This window comes from Oncorhynchus mykiss, chromosome 15 (genome assembly GCF_013265735.2).
Source record: "Oncorhynchus mykiss isolate Arlee chromosome 15, USDA_OmykA_1.1, whole genome shotgun sequence".
Classification (NCBI taxonomy): domain Eukaryota; kingdom Metazoa; phylum Chordata; class Actinopteri; order Salmoniformes; family Salmonidae; genus Oncorhynchus; species Oncorhynchus mykiss.
Genome location: NC_048579.1, coordinates 32,152,846 through 32,169,241, shown reverse-complemented (window position 1 = coordinate 32,169,241; position 16,396 = coordinate 32,152,846). Strand labels below are relative to the sequence as shown.

The following is a 16,396-nucleotide window of genomic DNA, read 5'->3' as shown; positions in this document are numbered from 1 at the left end:
ATGTCACAGGAAGGCCATAAAGATCATCAAGGACATCAACCACCCGAGCCACTGCCTGTTCACCCCGCTATCATCCAGAAGGCGAGGTCAGTACAGGTGCATCAAAGCTGGGACCGAGAGACTGAAAAACAGCTTCTATCTCAAGGCCATCAGACTGTTAAACAGCCACCACTAACACTGAGTGGCTGCTGCCAACACACTGACACTGACTCAACTCCAGCCACTTTAATAATGGGAATTGATGGGAAATGATGTAAATATATCACTAGCCACTTTAAACAATGCTACCTTATATAAATGTTACTTACCCTACATTATTCATCTCATATGCATACGTATATACTGTACTCTATATCATCGACGGTATCCTTATGTAATACATGTATCACTAGCCACTTTATACTATACTATGCCACTTTGTTTACATACTCATCTCATTTGTACATACTGTACCCGATACCATCTACTGTATCTTGCCTATGCTGCTCTGTACCATCACTCATTCATATATCCTTATGTACATATTCTTTATCCCCTTACACTGTGTACAAGACAGTAGTTTTGGAATTGTTAGTTAGATTACTTGTTATTACTGCATTGTCGGAACTAGAAGCACAAGCATTTCGCTACACTCGAATTAACATCTGCTAACCATGTGTATGTGACAAATAAAATTTGATTTGATTTGATTTGAAGAGTAAATCATCAGACAAGCTCAATGTATGTAGTTGATTTTATTAAAACACATAGGGTGTGTCTATATATGGAAAAATATTTCAGAAAATATTCAGACCACATTTTGTTACCTTACAGCCTTAAATTGATTAAATAGTTCCCCCCATCTATACACACAATACCCAAAAATGACAAAAGCAAAAAACAGGTTTTTATTGTTTTTAAACCCTGAAATGTCACATTTACGTAAGCATTCAGACCCTTTACTAAGTACTTTGTTGAAGCACCTTTGGCAGTGATTATAGCCTCGAGTCTTCTTGGGTATGATGCTACAAGCTTGGCACACCTGCATTTGGGGAGTTTCTCCCATTGTTCTCTGCAGATCCTCTCAAGCTCTGCCAGCTTGGATTCGGAGCATCGCTGCACAGGTATTTTCAGGTCTCTCCAGAGATGTTCATTCGGGTTCAAGTCCGGGCTCTTGATGCGCCACTCAAGGACATTCAGAGACTTGTCCCGAAGCCTCTCCTGCGTTATCTTGGCTGAAGCCTCTCCTGCGTTATCTTGGCTGTGTGCTTAGGGTCGTTGTCCTGTTAGAAGGTGAACCTTCACCCCCAGTCTGTGCTGAGTGCTCTGGAGCAGGTTTTCATCAAGGATCTCTCTCTACTTTGCTGCATTCATCTTTCCCTCAAACCTGACTTGTGTCCCAGTCCCTGCCTCTGATAAACATCCCCACAGCATGATGCTGCCACCACTATGCTTCCCCGTAGGGATGGTGCCAGGTTTCCTCCAGACATGATGCTTGGCATTCAGGCCAAAGAGTTCATTCGTGGTTTCATCAGACCAGAGAAGCTTGTTTATCATGGACTGAGAGTCTTTCAGTTACCTTTTGGCAAACTCCAAACGGTCTGTCATGTGCCTTTTACTGAGGAGTGGTGTCCTTCTGGCCACTCAACCATAAAGGCCTGATTGGTGGATGCTGCAGAGATGTTGTCCTTCTGGAAGGTTCTCCCATCTCCACAGAAGAACTCTGTATCTCCGTCAAAGTGACCATCGGGTTCTTGGTCCCTTCTCCCCCTTCTCCCCCGATTGTTCAGTTTGGCCAGGTGACCAGCTCTAGGAAGAGACTTGGTGTTTCCAAACTCTTAAATTTAAGAATAATGAGGGCCATTGTGTTCTTGGGGACCTTCAATGCTGCAGAAATGTTTTGGTCCCCTTCCCCAGATCTGTGCCTCGACTCAATCCTGTCTCTGAGCTCTACGGACAATTATTTCAACCTCATGGCTCGGTTTTTGCTCGGACAATGCCTTTCCAAATCATGTGCAACCATTTGAATTTACCCCAAAGGGCTCCAAACAAGTTGTAGAAACATGTCAAGGATAATCATTGGAAACAGGATGGAAACAGGATGCACCGAAGCTCAATTTCGAGTTAATAGCAAAGGGTAAGGCCCTTTGCTATTAGAATAAGGCTGTAACATCACAAAATGTGGAAAAAGTTAAGGGCTCTGAATACTTTCCAAAAGGACTGAATATGTATTTTGCCACACTATGTGGTTGGAATAATACTGTGAAATTATGCAAATAAGGATAATGCCCTTTTAGTGTATTAGCTGTTTGAAAAGTCCCTGAATTTTCAGCCTGTTTTGGTCGGATGGAGTTTTTGCCTACCTGATGACATCACCAGGTGGTAAGTTAGTTAATAGACCAATAAGAAAGAGAGTTCTAAACCTCTCTGCCAATAATAGCTAGTTTTCCCCTCCTCACTCAGACTACCCCGAGACAGTCAGAGTAAAATTATTGCATGAAAAGTTGCTCTTTGCTATTACTTAAAATTTAGATCCATTTTGTTTCAATTATGGCCATTAGATGACTTTTTAAATGTGATTTTGCTACAGACTTTGCCCCATGACATAAAAAGTACCATTCCAGACTCGATTACAAGCCCAGAGGATTGTTTGATTGTACTGCCACAAAACCAACACTAAAATCAAAGCACATCAGCCATGTAAGTGTTATGTGTATGTTTCAATGACAAGCTTAGGATCAGACATAAGGATATCAATATTACAGACTCCTCTGAGCAACATGGCTACCCACCTGCTAATCAGAAACTGTGTTAACCCGAACGCCCTCTCTCTTCGGTGTGGATTCATTTATTTTATTTTATTTTACCTTTATTTATCTAGGCAAGTCAGTTAAGAACAAATTCTTATTTTCAATGAAGGCCTAGGAACAGTGGGTTAACTGCCTGTTCAGGGGCAGAACGACAGATTTGTACCTTGTCAGCTCGGGGTTTTGAACTTGCAACCTTCCGGTTACTAGTCCAACGCTCTAACCACTAGTACTTCCAAATGCAGGAAGACGCTGATATTACAAATAAAATAAATGTCTTTCATGCGATGTTTGGAGGTCCGTTAAAAGAGGTTTCTGATTGGGTCCTTAATCTCCAAATGATGTTCATGTGCTCACCTGCATTGAGTGTCTCGGAAAATGTAGTTTGTTTTGACTACAGTAATGACTGATTTTATTATGCCCTGTAAATCTAAATGATTTTGGGTGAACCTTTCCACGGACTTAACTATACAACAACATGCCTCCTTACATGGTAAAGTACAGTAAATGTAAAAACCCAGGTGGATGGAATATACTGTTCTCGTAATTCATTTGTTCTTATTGTCTTATAGTATGTCAAAGCTCTGTTGAAGGATGACAGTGGAAGGAAGGTGACCGAGAGGAGAATCGGGTAATTGTCCGTGTGAACAGATCTTTACTTTGTATAATTGGAGACCACAATAGCAGCTTGACAGGCTCAATTACAGGAGGGTCCTCTCCTCCGTGGTTCCTTTTCTTGTAGTCTCTCTCTTTCACACACTCCAATACACACCGGGGTCTTAGTGTGACATGGTCTTTTGCTCTTAGCCAATGAACATACGCTCACACACAACGATGTGACTGAGGTTATGACAACCAAAAATGACAACCAAAATAGCCAGTGTGTTTAGCCTGTCAGAATTTGGTCTCCACCACTAATGTAGATTTATATTGTCACAAATATTTTTTTAAATGTATTCTACACAAGCTTAGGTTCAGGCAGTCTAAAAAACATTTGGCACATGCGCCAAATACAACCATACAGTGAAATGCTTACTTGCAAGCCCTTAACCAACAATGCAGTTTTAAGAAAAATACCACCCAAAATAAGTAATAATAGTAACAAATAATTAAAGAGCAGCAGTAAAATGTCAATAGGGAGGCTATATACAGGGTGTACCGGTACAGAGTAAAGGTGCGGGGGCACCGGTTGTCGAGGTAATTGAGGTAATATGTACATGTAGGTAGAGTTATTAAAGTGACTATGCATAGATAATAACAGAGAGAAGCAGCAGTGTAAAGGGGGGTGCAATGCAAAAAGTCTGGGTAGCCATTTGATTAGATGTTCAAGAGTATTATGGCTTAGGGGCCGAAGCTGTTTAAAATCCTCTTGGACCTAGACTTGGCGCTCCGGTACTCTTGCCATGGGGTAGCAGAGAGAACAGTCTATGACTAGGGTGGCTAGAGTCTTAGACAATTTTTAAGGCCTTCCACTGACACCACCTGGTATAGAGGTCCGGGATGGCAGGAAGCTTTGCCCCAGTGATGTACTTAGGCCATACACACTACCCTCTGTAGTGCCTTGCATTCGGAGGCTGAGCAGTTGCCATACCAGGCGGTGATGCAAACCGTCAAGATGCTCTCGATGGTGCAGCTGGAGAACCTTTTGAGGATCTGAGGACCCATGCCAAATGTTGTCAGTCTCCTGAGGGGGAATAGGTTTTGTCATGCCCTCTTCACGACTGTCTTGATTGAGGGGGAGGGTTCTTGTCTCTGCACCACACGGGCAGGTATATGACCTCCTCCCTATAGGCTGTCTCGTTGTTGTTGGTGATCAGGCCTACCACTGTTGTGTCATCAACAAACTCAATGATGGTGTTGGAGCCGTGCCTGGCTGTGCAGTCATGAGTGAGATCAGGAGGGGACTGAGCACGCACCCCTGAGGGGCCCTGACGCTTTGCCTGGTTGATGGTTCGTCAGAGGGATTTATTTTAAGCTTCCGGGTTAGAGTCCCGCTCCTTGAAAGGAGCAGCTCTACCCTTTAGCTCAATGTGGATGTTGCCTGTAATTGATGGCATCTGGTTGGGGTATGTACGTACAGTCACTGTGGGGACAATATCATCAATGCACTTATTGATGAAGCCAGTGATGTGGTGTACTCCACAATACCATCGGAAGAATCTCGGAACATATTCCAGTTTGTGCTAGCAAAACTGTCCTTTAGCTTAGCATCTGTTTTTTTTATTGACTGAGTCACTGGCTTTATCAATAAGTACATCGATGTCGTCGTCCCCACAGTGACTTTAAGTACATACCCCAACCAGAATCCATGGATTAACAGAAATTGAATTATGTGTCCCTGAACAAAGGGAGGTCAAAATCAAAAGTAACAGTTAGTATCTAGTGTAATCTAACAATTCCACAACAACTACCTTATACATACAAATCTAAGTAAATTAATGGAATAATAATATATACATATACATATATGGATGAGCAATGACAGAGCAGCATAGGCAAGATGCAATAGATGGTATAAAATACAGTAAATCCATAGGAGATGTGTATTGCAAGATATGTAAACATTATTCAAGTAGCATTATTTAAGTGACTAGTGATCAATTTATTTAAAGGGGCCAATGATTTCAAGTCTGTATGTAGGAAACAGCCTCTTTGTGTTAGTGATGGCTGTTTAATAGTCTGATGTCCTTGAGATAAAAGCTGTTTTTCAGTCTCTCGGTCCCAGCTTTGATGCACCTGTACTGACCTTGCCTTCTGGATGGTAGCGGGGTGAACAGGCAGTGGCTCGGGGGTTGTTGTCCTTGATAATCGTTTTGGCCTTCCCATGACATCGAGTGGTGTAGGTGTCCTAGGGGCAGGTAGTTTGCCCCCGGTGATGCGTTGTAAAAGACTGCACCACCCTCTGGAGAGCCTTGCGGTTGAGGGTGGTGTAGTTGCCGTACCAGGCAGTGATGCAGCCCGACAGGATGCTCTCAATTATGCTTCTGTAAAAGTTTGTGAGGGTTTTAGGTGACAAGCCACATTTCTTCAGCCTCCTTAGGTTGACGAGGCGTTGTTGCGCCTTCTACACCACACTGTCTGTGTCAGTGGACCACTTCAGTTTGTCCGTGATGTGTACGCCGAGGAACTTAAAACTTTCCACCTTCTCCACTGCTGTCCCGTCGATGTGGATAGGGGGGTGCCCCCTCTGCTGTATCCAGAAGTCCACTATCATATCCTTTGTTTTGTTGACGTGTTTTTAGTTAGTCCAATTTCTTATCCAGCGTTTGTATATTGGCCAGTAGTACCGATGGCAAAGACAGGTTAGCCATTCGTTGCCGGATCCTCACAAGGCACCCCAATCTCCTTCCGCAAAACCGCCGTCTCTTTCTCCTGCGAATGACAGGGATGAGGGTCTGTTCAGGTGTCTGTAGTAAATCCCTCTCGTCCGACTCATTATAGAAAAATTTGTCCAATTTAAGGTAAATAATCGCTGTTCTGGTGTCCAGAAGCTCTTTTTGGTCAGAAGAGATGGTAGCAGCAACATTATGTACAAAATAAGTTACAAAAATTGCGAAAAATCTAACAAAATAGCACGGTTGGTTAAGAGCCTATAAAACGGCATTACTCCGTTGTCAGAAAACTTTTGTTGAGGATAGGGAAGGATTTAAAAAGAACAATCACTAGAGACTGAGGAGGCAGGGTTTTTGTGAATGATAAAAGTGAGGGAAATATCTTGTCTGGCTTAAACAAGTTATGCAATTTCATGCACCTGTTTGCCCTGAGCTCTGCTGTCAAGTGAATCATCTCTTGTTGACCAGAGAGCCTTTCCCTCTCGGGGATGGTCAAAAAAATATAGACATTCTGATTCTATCATAGACAGTTCAGGAAGGAAATTTTAGCTTATCAACCTCCGACCCTGATCCATCAGTGTTTTCACAATTTACACCGAACCTCCAAGAGCCAGCAGCTTCTCCCATTGTTTTTTAGCCTGTGCCTGTCCCATCAGAACAGGCAGGACTGGGGATCCTGTTCACTGCCTTTATCACCTCTCCTCCATCCCTTTCTCTCATTCCCTCCTCCTTTTACTCTCGTATCATTCTCTTTCCAGACTGAGCTTCCCTCTGCCAGTTGTATGGCTGTATTGTGTACAAGCCCATCTGTATACACAGAAGGTAGACTGTCTGCCTGTGCTCGGCGTCTTGGCCATACGGAGCCATTTTGTTTTCTTGGGCAAGTTGAATCCAGAGGTGCCGCTTGACGGAAGAGTTTACCCCCCCTTCCCTTGAGCCACCTTTTGTTTTGTTCCTCTTACCCAAGGGCCAACAAAGTCAGGGAATCTCCCATATTTTCAACACTGCTGGCTACAGAAAATACAGTAAATTGTTATGTTTGAGGCTGATTTTGAGGATGTGGCGCCCTTCTAGAGAACCCTAACAGTTAATAATTTGCCCCTGACAATCAGATGGCAGGCTTACGCTCTAATCAGTGAAGTGTGCTGCTGTGAGTTCAAATATTTACACAAAATACATTCTACATCCACATGGGTTTCTGGGGATAGAGATTGGGATCCACGATTATGGATTTTTATCCCTAAAATATACTGGTAAACGTTTCTATACGCATATGGTGTCAAAGCAGTCACTCCCATTTTGAATTTTACTCTCACGTTAGATGTCATGTTTTCATCAGCTGTGATCCACAGCATAACTTATTTTATCACCAGTGAGGTAAATGAGTTTGGGTGGTCTTGTAGCTTGTTGTTTTTTTTGGGGACTGCGAATGTCACTACTCGGCACACTCTGTGAGGAATCAGGGTTTATCAAAGTTAGATACTGTATGTGTTGTAGTTACACTGAATGCTTCGAGAGTCTCTTTTCTCCAAATGACTTAGGGGTCCATAATAGGGGAGGGTTTGCTTTGTTTTTGCTTTGGGGAGGGTTGTGTGTTTTTTTTTTATTCGGCACAGGGGATGGAAGTGTGTGTTATCCATGGTTTACATTCACCATTCTGCAGGTTTTACTATACACTTTCTTTCATTTTAGACACATTCCCTAATTATCCGGTAACGATTTACTTTGACTGCATATCCATAGCACAATTATTACACATCTATAAGCAGGTTAATGAATGTGTTATAACAGGTTATAACATAGCACATTCATGTCATGCTCATATTTAGGAATCATAATAGATGCATCATTACAATGACAGCCTGGTGTCATCAAATTTGCTGTTCTCAAAAGTGTGCTTTTGTCATACCAATGTTAGTGAATATGCCAAAAAGCCAAACCATGTTTGGAAAATTATGCTGATATATAGCCCTGTACTGGCCCCATTTCCCCTCCTGGTCTTTATAGACCTGTGACTTACCTTCTTCTCACTGAGGTCAATGATGCATGAATATCTCCACAGGATTGAATCCTCAGGGTAAATTTGACGTATCAGATCGTCTCATTGAGTGTCATATCATAACTCTTTTGTAACTCATTAACAGCCCTCCTCCACATCACAATTAGGCCTAATTTGATCATACTGGTCTATAACACACACATAAAGAGTCTATGTATGAAAAGTCAAATCTATTTTCCCATTCATAAAGCATTTATAGCTAAGCCCTTCATGGTAATTAACTGTGCGTGTTGCCATCTGATCTATAACACCAGCATTAAAGGTTTATGTATGAATTCTATGCAGTCAATGTGCTGTCATTTCTATTTTGCATTCATAAATCATTTACAGTGCATTCGGAAAGTATTCAGACCCTTCACTTTTCCCACATTTTGTTACGTTACAGCCTTATTCTAAAATTGAATTAACAATTTAATCTATCTACAGACAATACCCCATAATGGCAATGCAAAAACAGGTTTAAATATAGCATCAACATTTTGAAAATCTGATTTCCCCCTAGCTGATCATTGTCTGCAGCCGGCTCTGATCGTAAAGTAATGAGATAAGCAGGTATTCTCCTCCGTGGTAATTTGCGAACCCTTAACTTTCTGGCCCGTAGCCCTGCGTGGCATTGATTATGCCACAAAAGTCGATATCCACATTTATAAACACAGGGTCGCTACTGTTATTGTTTTTTGTGGTCATAATCATAATTTTTTTGTTAATTCAATGTGGGGGAGCATGATTTTTTTAAACAATTTTTACAGTATAACGGGAAGGTTATGTGAAAATATGTTTAAGGTTGGGGAGGATGTGCATTTCATTTTTTTAATACATTGAGTTGGACCACCCCCCACACACCCAGTAAATTTCAAACTGTGCCTTAAACCACTTCATCACTGTCCACTCTTTTCCAGCTAGATCCGCAACAGTGGTTAGGCCTTTAACCCACTTTGTCTCCCAGCTGTCCATATGGTCAGAGTATCGCTACAAAACACACATTCGGTAGCCAGCTCCTGGTGTCAAGGGAGGAAAGCTGTGAGGCACTCGATCCTGTCCTTCGTGGTCCGGGAAAGTCGTGAGTCAACAGAAAGGGTCACGACTGAGGTCTCGGAGCAGTTAGCACTGTTGTCATTCTGAAATGAAAAACTCCATAATATGTCTAATGTTTAGGATATTGAACCACAGGGGTGATATTTGAGCGTGGCTTGGGCAGCCCTATTTAGATCTGTACCGTGCTGTACCTGTATCAACTCGCCGCCCGAGACCTAATTGGAGTATTGGTTACGGTGTGAGTGTACTGAAGAAACCAGGCACGACAAATCATATCCTCTTGCAACGAGGAAACTGGTTTGGCTTCTTTAGCCAGCTCTTATGAAAGAGTAAACCATTTTTCATCATTATTTTGCAAACCATTGAATTTGGCCATCAATACCCAGTTGGCAAAATTTGAAAATACGTAATTCTGACTGACCATGTTGCGGTGAAAAAATGCATTTACATATTTATGAGAACATTGAACAAATCTTTCCCAGCCTCTTTAATGTTGTCATGTAAAGGGCAACTTTACTTGGTTGTAATTTGCTTGTTATATACCAGAGACATCCATACATTAAACAGAGCTGAAGTAGAAAATTCTATCAGGCCCCCACACAACCCTGCTTTACCTAGTGTAGTCATGTGCAGGGCCACTTGATGTGCAGTGAAGTTGCGTTGTGGGTTGGAAGTGATTGGGCTTGTGCATTGCGCTGCTAGTGGCGGGAAGGGCAGTGCCTCTCCTGTGAGCTGGTTGATAATACCAGTCATCAGACTTCTTCGCAAAGAGATAGGAAGAGAGACTGGGTATTAAATGGCCACACAGCAGGATGCTGGTGTGACCCCAGCGAAGTCTGCGAGGCCGCTGCAAAACATTAATCTCCCTTTCAGTTTTCATCTACGGCACGGAGGACTTTTCTGTGACCCCGGCGTAGCCGCAGGTGTCACCAGCTCCTTCCGGAAAGACGAGTGCGAGATCGCCTGCAATGGGCATCAAAGCCAACTAGCTGAGAGGTTTAGGAGACTTGCTTAAATTAAAGCACTGAATTAGCGCCTGTCAGATTGAAATAACAAGGGGGGAGATTGTTGTGAGCCTTTCTTTCGCTGATCAAATACAAATGTTATTGCACACTCTCCCTCCAGAACCTGTTTCGGCGGAGTGTTTTATGTTCTCATACCACTTGTCAGAGTCCATGCTTAATTTGAACATATATAGAATAGGAACCAGCGTTTATGTATTTTGGATTCATCTTAAATGCTCTCAGGACCAAAAATGCATTGTTTTATATAAGCTGACTTTTTCCACATTTTGTTGTAACGTATACAGCCTTGTTCTAAAATGAATTGAATCGTTTTTTCCCCTCATCAATCTACACATAATACCCCTTAATGACAAAGCAAAACAGGGTTTCTAGAAATATTTGCAAATGAAAAAAATATAATAATAATGAAATATCACATTTACGTAAGTATTCAGAGCCTTTACTCAGTACTTCATTGAAGCACCTTTGGCAGCGATTACAGCCTCAAGTCTTCTTGGGTATGATGCTACAAGCTTGGCACACCTGTATTTATGGAGTTTCTCCCATTCTTCTCTCCAGATCCTCTCAAGCTCTGTCAGGTTGGATGGGGAATGTCTCTGCACAGCTATTTTCAGGTCTCTCCAGAGATGTTAGATCAGGTTCAAGTCCGGGCTCTGGCTGGGCCACTCACAGACATTCAGTGACTTGTACCATGCTGTCTTGGGTGCTCTGGTGCAGTTTTTCATCAAGGATCTCTCTGTACTTTGCTCCGTTCATCTTTCCCTCGATCCTAACTAGTCTCCCCAGTCCCTGCCGCTGAAAAACATCTCCACAGCAAGATGCTGCCACCACCATGTTTCACCTTAGGGATGTTGCCAGGTTTTCTCCAGATGCGACACTTGGCATTCAGGCCAATTTCTTCAACCTCATGGCTTTGGTTTTGCTCTGACATTTACTGTCAGCTGTGGGACCTTATATTGACAGGTGTGTGCCTTTCCAAATCCAATCAATTGAATTTACCACAGGTGGACTCCAAGTTGTAGATACATCTCAAAGGTGATCAATGGAAACAGGATGCATCTGAGGTCAATTTCGAGTCTCATAGCAAAGTTTCTGAATACTTATGTAAATAAGGTATTTCTGTTTTTTATTTTTAATACATTTGCAAACATTTCTAAAAACCTGTTTTTGCTTCCATTTAGTCATTATGGGGTATTGTGTGTAGACAGACGAGGATTTTAGAATAAAGCTGTAACGTAACAAACTCTGGAAAAAGTCACGGGGTCTGAACACTTTCCGAATGCACTGTATGCAGAGATGAAAAAATGAAAGCAAGGAAGGGGAAAGAGAGATTGTAAACAGTCAAAGAGACTGAGGAGGAGAGTAAGCCACAGGAACATATTGTCCTCATCACCGGGTTATCTTTTGATCAAGCCCTGTGTCGGAACGAATACTGAGGTGGCTTCAAACATTAAAGCACGTGATTCAGGGCTGGATTAAAGCATACTTGTTTTTTTATATGTATTTTTTTTAACTTTCCCCAATGTTCAAATGATAAGTCAGTATTATTATTAAAGTTTTTCCCCATACACAATACTACATATGCCAGACAGGTAAGGATCTTGAGTCTTGTTGCCGCATAACATTTTGCTGTTCTGTGAAACCAGCAATGTGGCTGTTTAGGCTAATGCTGACTATGCGCTTCCAGATTTGATTGCATTTCAAGTCTTCCATGTCATCAGTAAAACTGGATTCTGGGTATTCAAAACAATGTTTTTGCTAAATTCTGACATTCAGAATGGGGCATAGAAGGATGTTTAGGTGAATCAATTTGATAGGTAAACAGAATGAGATGCAGTAATGGCAAAGTAGGCTCCCTGAATGCAACGTTGACACATCTGGGTTATATAAGATTTTTATTTATAAGAAGTATGGTCTAGAAACTGCTATCAGTTCAGCTTCACTGGACTTATCACTCCAGCTGTTGGAGATGCTCTGTGACATTTTAGATGTAACCTGCTCCTTTGCATTGGCAGTGTCATCTCATTTCACCCTTGTGGTAACAATTTATTTAAAGTTATGCAATGGTTGGTTAAAACCACATTCCAGCCGGTGTCTATTCCACAAGTTACCACCGGCTAAATCTATGACATTGAAATGTCTATTTCATCTGTTCCATCTGACTGCGCAATCCACTGTCTCATCAGCCCAGCCAGGCAATTTATAAAATTGAACTCCACTATTAAAATCTAGACATTATCTCACATTTATTTTTGACTAACATTTCGTTTTCAACAGTGGAGATTTGTGTAAACCTTGCTGTCAGTCTCTCTGACATTTTCAACATTGTTTCAATATTCAAATTCGATCTCAAGCTGTCCCATAGTAATGAACATGTCGGGGGTCGGAATGAGACAGACAGGAAAGCAACTTTTCTCAGCCAGTTGAAATCATGAATCAGCATAATTTGTATGGATATATACAAAAAACTATCAATAGAAAACAAGTAAACAAACAAAGTGCAGCTAGTTTGCTGTCTTTCCAGCTTCAGTTTGAAGTGATCGCGTCAGCTGTGTTGTTGGCTAGCTCCTCTGAAAAACAGTGTCCTGACGAGAGAACACACTTTCTATGGCAGGCGAAATTGTAGCTCATTGTTATGGATCCAAATAAATGTAATTTGAAAATAGCTTTAAAAAAAACGCAAATACAGCTACTTTGCTGTTATTCTGGCTGCAGTGTTTGACGTGACTGTAAGTTAGCTGTAGTTGGCTAGCAAGCAAGGGATATGAATGTTGTCAGCCAGTATGGCAATGGAACATTTAGAATGAACGACTGGGTTGCGTCCATATATACAGAATGAAAAGACTGGGTCATGTCTCTGGCAACCGAACTGTTTGAACAAACAACCAACCAGCTTAGGTAGCAACCCTAGATTTGTGTCAGGACTATATTTTGTGGAAAGATTAATTACTATGAATAATTTTTTTATGAAAATATGTAAATCATTATTTTAATATGTTTTTAACCCGTTGTAGATCCCAGAAATATTCCATACGAACAAAAAGCTTATTTCTTTCAAATATTGTGGACAACTTTGTTTAAGTAGATTATGTGTTATTCATTTGTTATGTACTTCAATTTTGATCCCCTCGAAGCCGGTGTTTGGAGGATATATTGGCACGGTTTGCCGTACAACACCCGACTATATATCCTCCAAACACCGGCTTCTCGGGCATTATCATTTAAAAACATAATGACTTAATAACACTGTCACGTTCTGACCTTAGTTCTTCTATTATGCCTTTGTTTTAGTATGGTCAGGGCGTGAGTTGGGTGGTTTGTCTATGTTCCTTTTTCTATTTTTTGGGATTTCTGTGTTTGGCCTGGTATGGTTCTCAATCAGAGGCAGCTGTTTATCGTTGTCCCTGATTGAGAACCATATTTAGGTAGCCTGGTTTCACTTTTGAGTTGTGGGTGATTATTTTCCGTGTTAGTGTTTGTTACCACACAGGACCGTTTTGTTTGGTTCACTTTGTTATTTTGTATTTTTGAAGTGTTCAGTTTGTCTGATTAAAATGGACACTTACCACGCTGCAAATTGGTCCGATCTCTCTTACTCCTCATCAGAGGAAGACGACGAACGTTACAAACACACAATCTACGTAATTGCAAACTCCACTTAAAGCTTGTTTGGTCAATTATTTAATTGCCACTATAGCATGTAGGACATTTTTTTGTCAATATTTAATAACTCAACAACCATGGTGACACAAATGTCTGACAATTTGTCTGGAAACAATGCCTGGTGTCCAAGTGGATAATATTACTGTACATGGATTTAATTATTTAAAAATAATAATTACTATACTAAACATACATTTTACTGATACATGCAATAATTTCAATTTGTTTTACTGAATAACAGGTCATATACAGTGGGGCAAAAAAGTATTTAGTCAGCCACCAATTGTGCAAGATCTCCCACTTAAAAAGATGAGAGAGGCCTGCAATTTTCATAGGTACACTTCAACTATGACAGACAAAATTAGGAAAAATCACATTGTTAGATTTTTAATGAATTTATTTGCAAATTATGGTGGAAAATAAGTATTTGGTCACCTACAAACAAGCAAGATTTCTGGCTCTCACAGACCTGTAACTTCTTCTTTACGAGGCTCCTCTGTCCTCCACTCGTTACCTGTACGAATGGCACCTGTTTGAACTTGTTATCAGTATAAAAGACACCTGTCCACAACCTCAAACAGTCACACTCCAAACTCCACTATGGCCAAGACCAAAGAGATGTCAAAGGACACCAGAAACAAAATGGTAGACCTGCACCAGGCTGGGAAGACCGAATCTGTAATAGGTATGCAGCTTGGTTTGAAGAAATCAACTGTGGGAGCAATTATTAGGAAATGGAAGACATACAAGACCACTGATAATCTCCCTCGATCTGGGGCTCCACGCAAGATCTCACCCCGTGGGGTCAAAATTATCACAAGAATGGTGAGCAAAAATCCCAGAACCACATGGGGGGGCCTAGTGAATGACCTGCAGAGAGCAGGGACCAAAGTAACAAAGCCTACCATCAGTAACATACTACGCCGCCAGGCACTCAAATCCTGCAGTGCCAGACGTGTCCCCCTGCTTAAGCCAGTACATGTCCAGGCCCGTTTGAAGTTTGCCAGAGAGCATTTGGATGATCCAGAAGAAGATTGGGAGAATGTCATATGGTCAGATGAAACCAGAATATAACTTTTTGGTAAAAACTCAACTCGTCGTGTTTGGAGGACAAAGAATGCTGAGTTGCATCCAAAGAACACCATACCTACTGTGAAGCATGGGGGTGGAAACATCATGCTTTGGGGCTGTTTTTCTGCCAAGGGACCAGGACAACTGATCCGTGTAAAGGAAAGAATGAATGGGGCCATGTATCATGAGATTTTGAGTGAAAACCTTCCAACAGCAAGGGCATTGAAGATGAAACGTGGCTGGGTCTTTCAGCATGACAATGATCCCAAACACACCGCCCGGGCAATGAAGGAGTGGCTTCGTAAGAAGCATTTCAAGGTCCTGGAGTGGCCTAGCCAGTCTCCAGATCTCAACCCCATAGAAAATCTTTGGAGGGAGTTGAAAGTCTGTGTTGCCCAGCAACAGCCCCAAAACAGCACTGCTCTAGAGGAGATCTGCATGGAGGAATGGGCCAAAATACCAGCAACAGTGTGTGAAAACCTTGTGAAGACTTACAGAAAACGTTTGACCTCTGTCAGTGCCAACAAATGGTATATAACAAAGTTTTGAGATACACTTTTGTTATTAACCAAATACTTATTTTCCACCATAATTTGCAAATAAATTCATTAAAAAACCTACAATGTGATTTTCTGGATTTATTTTTCTCATTTTGTCCGTCATAGTTGAAGTGTACCTATGATGAAAATTACAGGCCTCTCTCATCTTTTTAAGTGGGAGAACTTGCACAATTGGTGGCTGACTAAATACTTTTTTGTCCCACTGTAAGTAAATCAGTGAATTTAAATAAATTCCTTCGGCCCTAGTCTATGGTTTTCACATGACTGGGCAGGGGTTTAGCCATGGGTCGGCCTTGGATCGGCCTTGGAGGGCATAGGCCCACCCACTGGGAAGCCAGGCCCAGCCAATCAACACTTATTTTTCCCCACAAAAGGGCTTCATTACAGACAGAAATACTCCTCAGTTTCATCAACTGTCTGGGTGGCTTGTCTCAGATGATGTGGGCTGGCGTGGTTACATGTGGTCGGAAGGTTATTAGGCCGGTTGGACATACTGCCAAATTCTCTAAAATGACGTTGACGGCGACTTGTGGTAGAGAAATGAACAATCAATTCTCTGGCAACAGCTCTAGATGAAATTCCTGCATGCCAATTTCACGCTCCCTCAAAACTTGAGATATCTGTGACATTGTGTTGTGTGACAAAACTGCACATTTTAGAGAGCCTGTTATTGTCCCCAGCACAAGGTGCAACTGTTTAATGATCATGCTGTATAATCAGCTTATTGTTGTGCCACACCTGTCTGGTGGATGGATTATCTTGGCAATGGAGAAATGCTCACAAACAATGGATTTAAAGACATTTGTCCACAAAATTTGAGAGAAATACGCTTTTTGTGCGTATGGAACATTTCTGTGATATTTTA

At 41.6% G+C, this 16,396-nt stretch overlaps 1 protein-coding gene across 4 annotated transcripts in view; it reads left to right on the top strand.

Moving 5' to 3' along the window:
- The window catches only part of sugct (succinyl-CoA:glutarate-CoA transferase), a 165,290-nt gene that overhangs the window by 116,979 nt on the left and 31,915 nt on the right, over positions 1-16,396 (top strand). The gene's annotated exons all lie outside the window — the stretch shown is intronic.